The sequence below is a fragment of the Mauremys reevesii genome, linkage group 12 (assembly GCF_016161935.1).
Source record: "Mauremys reevesii isolate NIE-2019 linkage group 12, ASM1616193v1, whole genome shotgun sequence".
In the NCBI taxonomy this organism is placed as follows: Eukaryota; Metazoa; Chordata; order Testudines; family Geoemydidae; genus Mauremys; species Mauremys reevesii.
Genome location: NC_052634.1, coordinates 48952440 through 48964679, shown reverse-complemented (window position 1 = coordinate 48964679; position 12240 = coordinate 48952440). Strand labels below are relative to the sequence as shown.

Below are 12240 nucleotides of genomic sequence, written 5' to 3'. Positions count from 1 at the left end.
AAGGTAGGTTCTGGAGATGGTCCTCCAGGTACGGGCGTCTCGGCTCCAACTGGCACTGGGCTCACGCTGGGCTGTGTTCAGTTTCTCTCTCTGGTGTGCGCCCCGGCTCCACAAACGCCCCCACCCCCTGCTCTTTCCTTCTGGTACAAAAAATATCCTCTTCCTTCGCCCCAGAGAGAGACACCCACGGTGCTGCTCAGCACACGCCTTCCCCCCACCTTCCCCCCATTCCCAGGAACGTGCAGGAAGGGGGTCGAGATTGGGGAGAGCCCGTGTCCCGAGGGGAGGGTATGGGGGGGGCTTGTCCCCTCCTCGGAGTATGGGGGTTCCAATAGGCACCTGTGGATGGTCCCCCCAAGCAGGGCCAGGACGGAAATGGGAGGCCTGTGCCCCCAACATGGAGAATCTGGGGTGCAACCTTACTTAACGGGTCAGTCTGTCCTTTCTCTGACTCTCCCATTCCAGCTTCAGCTAGCGCTTGTGGTTCATTCGTTCTTTTTCATTCCTTTCCTTCTCTAGCTTGTATGTTCTTGCTTTCTTTTTCCCTCTACCTTTCACGCTCTTCCTTTCTTTCCTTCTTTTTCTAATGTTTTTTTTCTCTCCCTTATTTCTTTCTCTGCCTTTTACGTTCTTTTCACTCTCTCTCTCTCTCGCTGGTTATTTTTTTCACTCACTCTTTTTCCTCGCTCCTTCCAAGCCAAGTGAGTTCTCCTCCCACACAGATTTTGACAGGTTTTCCTCCTGATCAGCAAGTGGATTAAGCACGTCTTCAGTGGGGGTTTGTCATACCAGGGAGCAGGCTGGCTGGGTGTCTTTGTGGCCGTCTGCTGGCCACACATAGGCATGGTCCTGCCCTCCTCTGGCCCTGACCTCGGTTGCTCTGTGGCTTTTAAGCCTTCCCTTGGAGCTGTCAGCACCAGCCGCCTCTGCTCTAGGTGCCCAGAGGAGGAGAGGTGCTGGGCTCCAGCCTGGGACTCTGCCTCCCTCCTGCCTAGCCCTGACTGTGAAGCCTGGCCCTGGCCCTCCTTCCTTTAAATACCATGTGGGCAAGAGGAAGAGTGTGGCAGCTGCAGGGACCAAAGTTGTGGGCATCAGGTGAAGCAGCGAGAAACAACCATATGGTCAAACCGCAGGACTCTCTAGCCAGACTGTTAAGTTCTAGGACCCCAACCTATAGCCACCAGCCCATTGAATCAGCCAGACCAAAGACCTATCTCCAGTGGGCATCAGTCACCCAGCGTGAGGGAAAAAACTCACTCTAGTTCACCCTGAGAGAAGGTAGCCAAACACATTGAGCTCCAGGGCTTTGTAGCAAAGCAACATATCTCCACAAGGTCCCACTGAGATTTGAACTCAGATTCCAGGATTCAAAGTCCTGAGTGCTGCCTATTACACCATGGGACCTGCTCCCATTTCATTTTCTAGACCCCTGTGACTCTCAGCTGGCTGGTTTGCACTCTGCACTTATTGCTTCCCACCAGCGGCTTCCTCTCGCAGGACTCTCTCTCCTCCTCCAGCGACTATAGTCCTGAACTACCGGATCCACAGGTCCTGCCTTGAGTCCCCGCATCCCCCTGCTTTGTCTCCGTTCCCCGCAGGCTGCAAAAATGTCAGGGGAGTCTGCTTCTCCCTTCACTCAGTGCTCCCGCTCATATCGGCCAGCTGCAGCCTCATCTCCTGGAACTCGGCCAGCTGTCGCTTGATCCGATCGTACAGTCACACGCTGACTGGCTCCCCTGCCTGGATGCTCTTGTGGAAATCCCACAGGCGACACTGCAGGACTTTGCACTGTTGGTTTCTTTAATGTTGTGGTGTTTGCCCGACCGCCAAACAAAGCCGCCAACTCCTCCCTCACCGACTCCCACCAATCCCCCTGGTTACCATAGAACCCTCTGATGCTTTCCCGTTCTGCCACCACCGCCAGGCCTCACCCCCTGCTCCTTTATCTTGCAAGCTCTGGATGTTCAGCTTCCAATATCCTCTGCTGTGGGTCAGCTAATTGCCCACTTTGAGCACATGGTGAGAGCTGCGTGATCCGAACTGTCCATTGGCACCACCCTGCACTGGGCTGTTGACGTGCTCTCCTTCACGGAAATCTGGTCAATGCGACTCCTGACCTGTCCCCGCAGAAAGGTGTATTCCCTCTGCAGCTGGTGTGAGCTCGGGTCAGAGGAATAGGAGGCTACCACCCGCCCTCCACTGGTTCCACTGTGGAGAAACACGTTCTCTAAGCCAACCTCACTACAGACCTTTGCCAGGTAGTGCTCATCGTAGAATAGTTTCCTCTGACCATCAGGAAAACAGGACCAGCAGTCCTCAGGCTGGCTGCAACAATTGAAATCCCCCCCAACACCGTGCGGTCCAGAGGGATGGTGTCAGTTCCTTCATAGAACTTTCCTTTTAAGCCTTAATTGGGGACCATACACACTAATATAGCCAGAACCAGTGCCATGGAGCACAAAGCCCACCAGTAATGCTCTCCCTGGTTGGCGCTCCAGCACCTTCTGTACTCACACCATGAATGTGAAGAACAAGACTCCAACCCCATCATTCTTCACTGGCCTGGATGACCAGAGAGATGGGCCTTTCCACCAATCACCATCAAGCTACTCTAGAGTTGTTAATGTGCATTTCCTGAACACCCACCCTGTCCAAGTCCAGCTGCTCCAAGGCACTGAACATCTAGCATCTCCTCCTGGGCCCCCAAATCCCTTCCACCTTCCACATGGCCACTTTTACAGATGCCCCTTCCAGGGCACTGCCCTCGCTCAGCTCCACAGAGGAGTTTTCATCCCCTATTCCTGCCTGTCACTGCCCAGCACCCCCTCTGGCACCATTCCTGAGGGGTCCCCTGCCTCACTCTCTTCCTGCCACATTGGGTCCACCAATAACTCATGTAGGAGAGACAGCTCCCATCTCTCATTGTTAAAGGTGAGGCCAGCAGCACACAGGTTTTTTTCCTTATTGCAGAGCCCAAGCTCAGGGACTCGCCTTGGGTGCAGGCACTGCTGTGCTCCCAGAATACAAGCCTCCACTGTACAAAGAGGGATGAAAGGGCCTGCTAAAGACTGGGATTGAACCAGCAAACTTTAGATCTTCAGTCAAACACGCTCCCAACTAAGCTACTTTGGCAGCTGTAGGGCAGTATTTTGGCCTGTTGCTTCTCTTTCTGGCAGGTTTTTGCAGCAGTTGCACACAAAAAGGACGTCATTGTGAGCGGCCCATGAAGACAAGACTCGCTTTTGCCTGCCTTGCTCAGCTTGACTTGCTGCCTCACCCCGTTCCTGCCCTAGTGCCCGGGTTGACCTGGTGGTGGAAGGGGACTGGGGGCCAGTGGCGCGGGGAGGAGGTTGAGCTGGACCCTGAACTAGACTAGACCCTGGCAGTGAGAATCTGGCCACCACTTGCCACCAGGCCCTGCCCCCACTCCACCCCTTCCCCCAAGCCCCCACCCCTGTCCCATCTCTTCCCGTCCTGCCCCATTCCTCTCCCGCTCCCACCTCTTCCCATCCCTGCTCCTCCCCCTCCCCGCCCAGCGCCTCCTGCACTCCACTGAACAGCTGATCACTGGCAGGTGGGAGGGGCTGAAGGGGAAGAGGAGGAGCTTGTCAGCAAGGCCTGTAGTGTGTGGGGGGGGAGCTGGCTGCCAGTGGGCGCTGAGCACCTATTTTTTCACTGTTGTTTCTGCAGCCCCGTAGCTCCCATGGAGTCGCTGACTTGGCTCCTTTCACACTCTAGAGAGAGGAGCAGAACCAGGGCTATGGCTGATCTATGGGGCACCAGGTGAGTGGCAGAGGCTTCAGGTGCTGAGAGTTTGCCTGACCCCTCAGGGACACAGTGTGAGGTGGTGTCCCAGGGATCTCCATGAAAGGAGCAGAACAGGATTTACTTGGGGTGGGGAGAGAATTGAGAGTGTCTCAGGGCTTGTCTACACTACAGGACTATTTCGAATCTACTTAAGTCGAATTTGTGGATTCGACCTTAATAAGTCGAATTTGTGTATCCATACTAAATACACAAATTCGAACTTCTGAGTCCACATTCACGGGGCCAGCTTCGACTTTGGAAGCGGTGCACTGTGGGAAGCTATCCCACAGTTCCCGCACTCCCGCTGCCCATTGGAATTAGGGATTTCCCCCAATGCATGCTGGGGGGAAAATGTGTCGTCATTGAACCGTCAATCCCGCCCTCCCTGTCTTCCTTGAAAGCGCCGGCGGGAAATCTGTTCGCGCCCTTGTCTGGTCGGTTACAGCGCGGACGCCACAGCACTGCGAGCATGGAGCCCGCTGCGATCATCGCTGCACTTATGGCCGTTGTCAACTCCTCGCACGTTATCGTCCACCTCTTCCACAGTCAGATGCTGAGAAACCGGGCGAGGAGGCTCTGGCAGCACGGTGAGGAGAGTGGCGCAGACCTCTCAGAAAGCAGGGTACGCCGGGCAGTGGAGATCATGGTGGCAATGGGTCAAGTTCATGGTGTGGAACGGTGATTCTGGGCCCGGGAAACAAGCACAGACTGGTGGGACCGCATAGTGCTGCAGGTCTGGGATGACACAGAGTGGCTGCGAAACTTCAGGATGCGTAAGGGCACTTTCCTTGAACTCTGTGACTTGCTGTCCCCTGCCCTGAAGCGCCAGGACACAAGGATGCGAGCAGCCCTGAGTGTGCAGAAGCGAGTGGCCATAGCCCTCTGGAAACTTGCCATGCCAGACAGCTACCGGTCAGTAGCGAACCACTTTGGCGTGGGCAAATCTACCGTGGGGATTGCTGTCATTCAAGTAGCCCACGCAATCGTTGAACAACTGCTCTCAAAGGTAGTGACTCTCGGAAATGTCCAGGTCATCATAGATGGCTTCGCCGCGATGGGATTCCCAAACTGCGGTGGGGCTATAGATGGGACTCACATCCCTATCCTGGCACCAGCCCACCAGGCCAGCGAGTACATTAACCGAAAGGGCTACTTTTCAATGGTGCTGCAAGCTGTGGTGGACCATAGGGGACGTTTTACCAACATCAACGTCGGGTGGGCAGGCAAGGTTCATGACGCGTGTGTGTTCAGGAACTCTGGTCTGTTTAGACGCCTCCAGGCAGGCACTTTCTTCCCGGACCACAAAATAACGGTTGGGGATGTGCAGATGCCTACAGTGATCCTCGGGGACCCGGCCTACCCGCTAATGCCCTGGCTCATGAAGCCCTATACAGGCGCCTTGGACAGTGAAAAGGAACTCTTGAACTACCGGCTGAGCAAGTGCAGAATGGTGGTGGAGTGTGCTTTCGGACGTCTCAAGGGGAGATGGCGGACCTTACTGACTCGCTCGGACATCAGCGAAAAGAATATCCCCGTAGTGATTGCTGCTTGCTGTGTGCTCCACAATCTCTGTGAGAGCAAGGGAGAGACCTTTTTGGCCGCTTGGGAGGTTGAGGCAAATCGCCTGGCTGCTGTTTACGATCAGCCAGACACCCGTGCTGAGAGAATATCCCAGCGGGAAGCGATATGCATCAGGGAGGCTTTGAAGGCGAGTTTCCTCACAGAGCAGGGTAACCTGTGACTGTCCACTTGATTTTAAGAGAGCCTGATCATAAACCAAGTTTCCCCCACTTCCGAAGGACGTTTTAAAACTAAGGACATGTTTTAGTAATTAATAATAAATCTTTCATTGACTTTGCATTTCTCTTTCTTCGTTGAAACATGGAAGCATTCTGTGCTGGTTAAGGTGTGCACTGATGGGTGGGTTTGCAGGAAGGGGCGAGGGGTGCCGTCTTTGGATAGGGGTTAACATGACGGCTGTGGGTTTGGGTGTTGGAAGGGGTGAGGGGTGTGGGGGAAGGGTGAGTATCTGCCCCTGGATGAGGTCTCTTTTTGGGGCTCAGGGCACCGGGGAGGATCGTGACTATGGTCCAAGTGCATGTGAAGGGAAGCCTGCCTTTACATTCGGGGATGGCAGGCACCAGGACCCTGCACAAGCATACACATCAAGGAAAGACCCGGGGCAGCATACACCACACAGACTGTCCCTGGTGCCTAGTGACTGCAGTCTGTGTGTGCCCTGCAGTTGACCCTGCAGCCAAGTCTGTAGCATGGCACTGTGGGCTATGCAGTGAAATTACAACCCCCCCCCCCCTACAGAACAACAGAAAGTCTTCTGACACCAGAAACATGACGGAAACAGTCAGTAACACCAAACCGCTTTTAATAATGTAGTACACAGTGGGGGGTTTGAACTTGGAGTTGGGACTGGTTGATGCTTTAAGGAAAGAGCTTGTACAAATTTACAGCGCGACAGTTGTCTCGAACATTATCGGTGTGCTGTGGTGCAGGGACAGTTCTCACGGCCCCTACCGCCCCTCCGTCTTGTCACTTTGGGTGAGGGGGGGACAGGACTTCTTGGCGTTGGAGGGCGGTTGCAGATGCACTGCAGGGGGCTCTCTCCTCCTGACTGCGGTCTTGCAGAACATCTACAAGGCTCCAGAGCGTGTCCGTTTGCTCCCTCATTAGACCAAGCAGCGTTTGAGTCACCTGCTGGTCTTCCTGCCGCCACCTATCCTCCCGTTCCATGTGTGTGCGATGCTGCTGACACAGGCTCTCCCTCGACTGTCTCTGCTCTGCCGCCTCCGCTCTGGAGCTGGCCATCAGTTCCTGGAACATGTCGTCCCTTGTCTTTTCTTTCAAGGCCTAATCTGAGCCAGCCTCTGCGAGGGGGATGGCGGGGCAGTCCGGGAAGGAGCCGAAGCTGTGTGATGCGAAAAAGTAGGTGATTTCCTTGAACAAATACATGTTTGCCAACAGTAAACACAGTCTAGTCAGTTTCAGTTAAGAAGACCAAACAGGGAACCAAGTCTCAGGAGATCTCGGAACTAGTCCGAGATTTTGGAATACGCTCTCATTGGCGGCGCGATTGCACTGGATAGCGCACAAGCGAGGAGAGACAGCTGCATCCCTCTTGCACAAAGTCCTGGTAAGCCTTACAGAACAGAGTGCTTATCAGTTAGTGCTTAGCTGTGCTCTCCTGCTGGAGGCAATGTGCAAAGCAGAAAAGATGAGAGTTATGCGGCACCTCCCGCCAGTGAACGGGAAAGACCCCTGTATGCTTTTCCTCTGTGGCCTGCAACACGTGGCTGTTAAGCGAGGGTCATTCTTATGCAAAGTAAACCTCTGTTAAGCGAGGGTCATTCTTATGCAAAGTAAAACTCTGTTAAGCGAGGGTCATTCTTATGCAAAGTAAAAGTCTACCATGCACAATAGTAACAGTACACTAATTCCACTAATTAGATGCAGCACTTCCACAACGACATCACCCTGAGGCGTGTCAGGCGCACACAGAGAGAGCGGATGCTAACAGAAGCCCTGCACAGACCAGGACCATACGCTGCCATGCTCGTAGAGGCGATGGTCCCCCTGTACCTGAGGATGGCCTGGCGCGGAAGAGTGTGCTTCAACAGAGCACCCAATAAAGCACCTCTCCCAAGAAACCTCTTGCTGAGGCTTTTCCAGCTGCTCTCTGAGAGCTTTTTTGAACTGTCCCCAGAGGACTATTGCTCCATTGCTGTATGTGTAGACCTGCTGTTTGTATAGTTTCATATTTAAAAATGTTTATATAGTATTTCTATTTTTTATATATATCCCTGTTTCTTAAAAAAATAAATGTTTCCCTGTTTGTAGCACTTACCGCCTGATCCTTCCCCTGATTCCGAGTCCGGGTTAACGGGCGGGGACGGTTGGTAGGGGATCTCTGTGAGGGTGATGAAGAGATCCTGGCTGTCAGGGAAAGCGGGAGTGGGTTCGATGTTGCCTGCGCCGTCCTCAAAAGACCCTTCCTCATCTTCCCCATCGGCGAACAGGGAGGGGGAACTGTCCCGGTACACTATTCCGTCCTCGGAGTCCACCGTCACTGGTGGGGCACTGGTGGCAGACCCACCTAGAATGGCATGCAGTGCCTCGTAGAAGCGGCATGTCTGGGGCTGGGCTCCGGAGTGTCCATTTGCCGCTCTGACTTTTTGATACCCTTGTCTTAGGTCCTTCACTTTCACGCGGCACTGCATCGCATCCCGGCTGTATCCTTTGTCTTTCATGGCTTTAGAGACCTTCTCGAAGGTCTTCGCGTTCCGCTTGTTGTAGCGCAGCTCCGAGAGCACAGACTCCTCACCCCACACAGCGATCAGATCCTGGACTTCCCGGTCAGTCCATGCTGGGGACCTCTTTCTATTCTGGGATTGCCCGGACTCCTCTGCTGGAGAGCTCTGCATCGTTGCAGGTGCTGCGGAGCTCGCCCCGATGTGCAACCAGAACGTCAGATTCAAACCGCCCAGACAGGAAAATGAATTCAAATTTTTGCGGGTCATTTCCTGTGTGGCTGGCCAGAGAATCCAAGCTCGGACTGCTGTCCAGAGCGTCAACAGAGTGGTGCACTGTGGGATAGCTCCCGGAGCTGCTAAGTTCGATTAGCATCCACACCAAGCCTAATTCGAGCTAGCAAGTGCGAATTTAGCGTTACTTCACCTGCCGGGGTGGAGTACCAAATTCGAACTAAAGAGCCCTCTAGTTCGAATTAAATGGCTTTCTGGTGTGGACGGTTGAGCGGTTAGTTCGAATTAACGCTGATAAATTCGAATTAAAGTCCTAGTGTAGACCAGGCCTTAGCAATCAGGAGAGAGGCCACATCTGCAGGTGCAGATAGCGCAGGAGCAGGCCTAGAACACACAGTTTCTGGCTGCCAGGAAGTGCTGTGGGGCCAGGTGCTGAGAAAGCCCAGAGGGGGAGCAGCAGAGATGGGGGGAAGGGAGACAGAGAAGCAATGAGGACAGAGCACAAGTGTACAGGGGGCATATGGTCTGGCTATTGTGGGGAACTTCCCTGGTTTATACAGGACCCTGGTGGAATTAGCCAGCGGAAGGATCTGAGTCCCCACCCCCTTACCCAGAGGCTGCCTGACCTCAAGGACTGTTAGGATACAGATATTCAGGCCTGTCTGCAAAGGCCTGTACTTTAAGAATTTAGGTGTATTTTTATCACTTAGCTAGTTATAAAGGTATAAAAGAAAGAATAAAAAATCACTGTCTGTCTGTGTAATGGCCTTCTCTTACTGTGACAGGCTGAGGCCTGGTTCTTTGGCTAAGCAGCAAAGGCAGCCATAAGCTGGGAAGTGTATGGTCACATCCTCACATTCCCAACTAGTCACATTGAACTAAGGTGCAATTGGGCTGTTAGGAATACAATCCTGTCCTGATATTCCATCACCTCCAGAGAAAGGGAAACTTAGTTTGGTAGCATCCTGTCTGGCAAGAACTCACTTATCAATAGACACAGCTGGAAAACCCTTATGTCTGTATAGATGTAGTTGTGAAATCCTCCCTTCTGTATTGTTTTGTATGTTTATTTGCATGGTCTCTGTCTGGGTCTGTGATTGTTTCTGTCTGCTGTATAATTAATTTTGTTGGGTGTAACCAGTGAAGGAGGTGGAATATAACCATGTTACAGTATATTAGGACTGGTTAGTCTAGAGAAGGAGTGAGGGTGCCAGGCGGCGCGTCGGTCGGGACCGCGTGGTGAGTGCCCCACTGAAGCGCTGGCCGCCCCCCTTCTCTCTCCCCCCGCTCCCTCCCCTTCCCCCCCCCCCAGACCGGGTGTGCACTCTGCAGCACAGGGAGTCCACTGGCTCCGGCCGCCCTGTAGGGTTTTTTTGTTTTGTTTTTCCCCTGCTTTGCTGGCTGCGCCATTGTTTTCCTCCCCGCCCCCTGCTTTGCTGCTCCAGCCCCACCGTTTTTGTGTTGTCCCCACTTTGCCACTCCAGCCGCACCGTTCCGCCCCGTTTTGTTGCTCCGGTGGCCCCACCCCATTTTTTTTTGCTTGGGGTGGCAAAAAAGCCAGAGCAGGCCCTGCCCACACCTGACTCCCTGCCATCTTTACAGGGGCCTGACAAGCTTTGCTTGTGTTTGGATTCTGCAAAGCAGAGCAGCAGGTGAGGTTTTCCTTGCAAGCTCTGTGTGTGTGTGAGTCAATCTTTGGCCAGGTCTGCACTACAAAGTTGTTTCAGCAGAATTATATTGCTCAGGTGTGTGAAAAACACACAACGCTCCCTCGGTCGGCAGCTTGTGGCCGGTGTACACACTGCAATGCCACGTCTGGCGACAAAACTGCTCTGTTTTGGTGACAAAATAAAACGACTTCGATGAGAGGTCTAGAGCTTTTTGCAGCAAACTGAAAGTGACAGAGTAGACACTGCTGTTCATTATATCACCATAACTGGCCTCCTCCAGTATCCCACAATGCCCGCCGTGAACTCGCCTGCCCTGCATTCCTGCTAGAGAGCCACGGGCCCCTCCCATTTCATCGCTCTGGGAAGTTCTCACAGCTGAGCCTGCTGCTCTGCTCCGGCAGCCAGGAGCAAATCACCGGCATGGATGCTGCTCTCTCCTGCACTGTGAACACAGAGCAGGGTGGTGGGAACTTCCTTACATTGCGGGGGGTTATCCGAACTGTGACACGCCCATGACACCCCTTCCCTCGAGGAGGCTCTTACCTTCTAAACAGGGACGGCTGTTTTCTAGTAAAATCACTAAAAGGGAAGGAGAAAACTCGAAAGAGGTTCCTCCTGGCGCTCACGTACGTGAACCTGAATACTCGCTCAGTCCTCAAAGAGAGACCTCGAGAAGCAAACCCACAGGGGTCTCTGAGGTTTCCCTGGCCTCTCGCCCCTCTCCTGCCTGGCTGATGTCAGCATCTGTCTGTGAGGTCACCACCTCCCCACCACCTTTGACCAATAGTCTGAGGTCCTGCAAAAGGCCTTTGTGATGTCACTGCCACACCCCTCCCTTGCTGTGCTAATGTCCTGCCCCTGGCCAGGCACTTTGGAGGTTTGAGCTACTCCCTGTGGATCACCCCACTCCAGGAGCGTTCGATCTAGGCAGCAAGCTGGCTAGACAGGAAAACATCAGACGCTGCTCCCAATGCTACACTCAGTTTTTCAGAAATTAGTCGACTTTATGGCCAGAAGAGACCATTAGAGCATCTAATCTGACCCCCTGCATATCACAGGCCTCCTGTATGACACAATAGCTACTTTTGGGGGCAACACATTCCAGAAAGGCAGCTAGTCTTCATTAAATGACATCAAGAGATGGAGAATCCACCACTTTCCTTGGTAGCTTGTTCCTGTGGTGAATCATCCTCGCTGTTGAATATTTGTGCCTTAGTTGTAATATGAATTTGTCTCTTTTCACCTTCCAGCCATTGGGTCTTGTTATGCCTTTCTCTGCGAGATTAAAGAGCCCTTTCATAACAATCTTTTCTCTCCATTAAGGCACTTCAACACTTCAATGAAGTCACTTTTCATTCATGAAGGACCCCCCGCCACCGAATTGCCGCCGAAGACCCAGAGTGGAAGAATCTCCGGAGGCCCGGACCCCACGAGAGTTTTCCAGAGCTCCCGGAGTTAGTGAAGGGACCCCGCTCCAGGAGCCCCAAAAAACTCTTGTGGGGGCCTCTGCGGGGACCAGGGCAAATTGCCCCACTTACTCCACCATCTGGGCGGCCCTGATGGGACCTGGAGCTACTGTTATTTCAGGACTCCTGTGAGACCCTCAGCTGGTTGGTTTGCACTCTGCTCTTGGGACTCTCTCTCCTTCTCCCTCTCTGCTGCTCTCCTCTCCTAGACATTGAACCCAGCCCTTGCTGCTGCCAACACCAACTGGCAGAAGGACCTATAAGTCCCCTGCCTGAGGGGAGGCCAATGCATGTGGTCGGCCATAAGCAATATGATATTTTCTGTCTTATTCTCTATCCCTTTCTTAATGATTCCCAAGATTCTCTTTGCTTTTTTGCCCATCGTTGCACACAGTGGATGTTTTCAGAGAACTATCCGCAGTGACTCCAAAATCCCTCACTTGAGTGGCAACAACTATTTTTGGCCTCATCATTTTATATGTATAGTTGGGATTATGTTTTCCAATGTGCATCACTTTGCATTTATCAACAAATCTGTCATTTTGTTGCCCTTTCACCCAGTTTTGTGAGCTCTTTTTGTAACTCTTCACAGGCTGCTTTGGACTTAACTTCGCTGTTTACCCCTTTTTCCAGATCATTTATGAATATGTTGAATAGCACTTATCCCAGACGCCCTGGGGGGCACCACTATTGACCTCTCTCCATTTTGAAAACTGACCATTTATTCCTACCTTGTAACCAGTTATTTACCCATGAGAGGACCTTCCCTCTCATCCCATGAGAGTGTAATAGAGCAGAATA

The 12240-nt window shown here is 52.9% G+C and overlaps 1 non-coding gene across 1 annotated transcript; it reads right to left on the bottom strand.

Annotated features, from left to right (window-relative positions):
* Positions 1-1332: 1332 nt before the first annotated feature.
* TRNAQ-UUG lies at positions 1333-1404 on the bottom strand. The gene has a single exon. It is a non-coding gene; the product is annotated as a tRNA-Gln (tRNA).
* Between the last annotated feature and the right edge of the window lie 10836 nt (positions 1405-12240).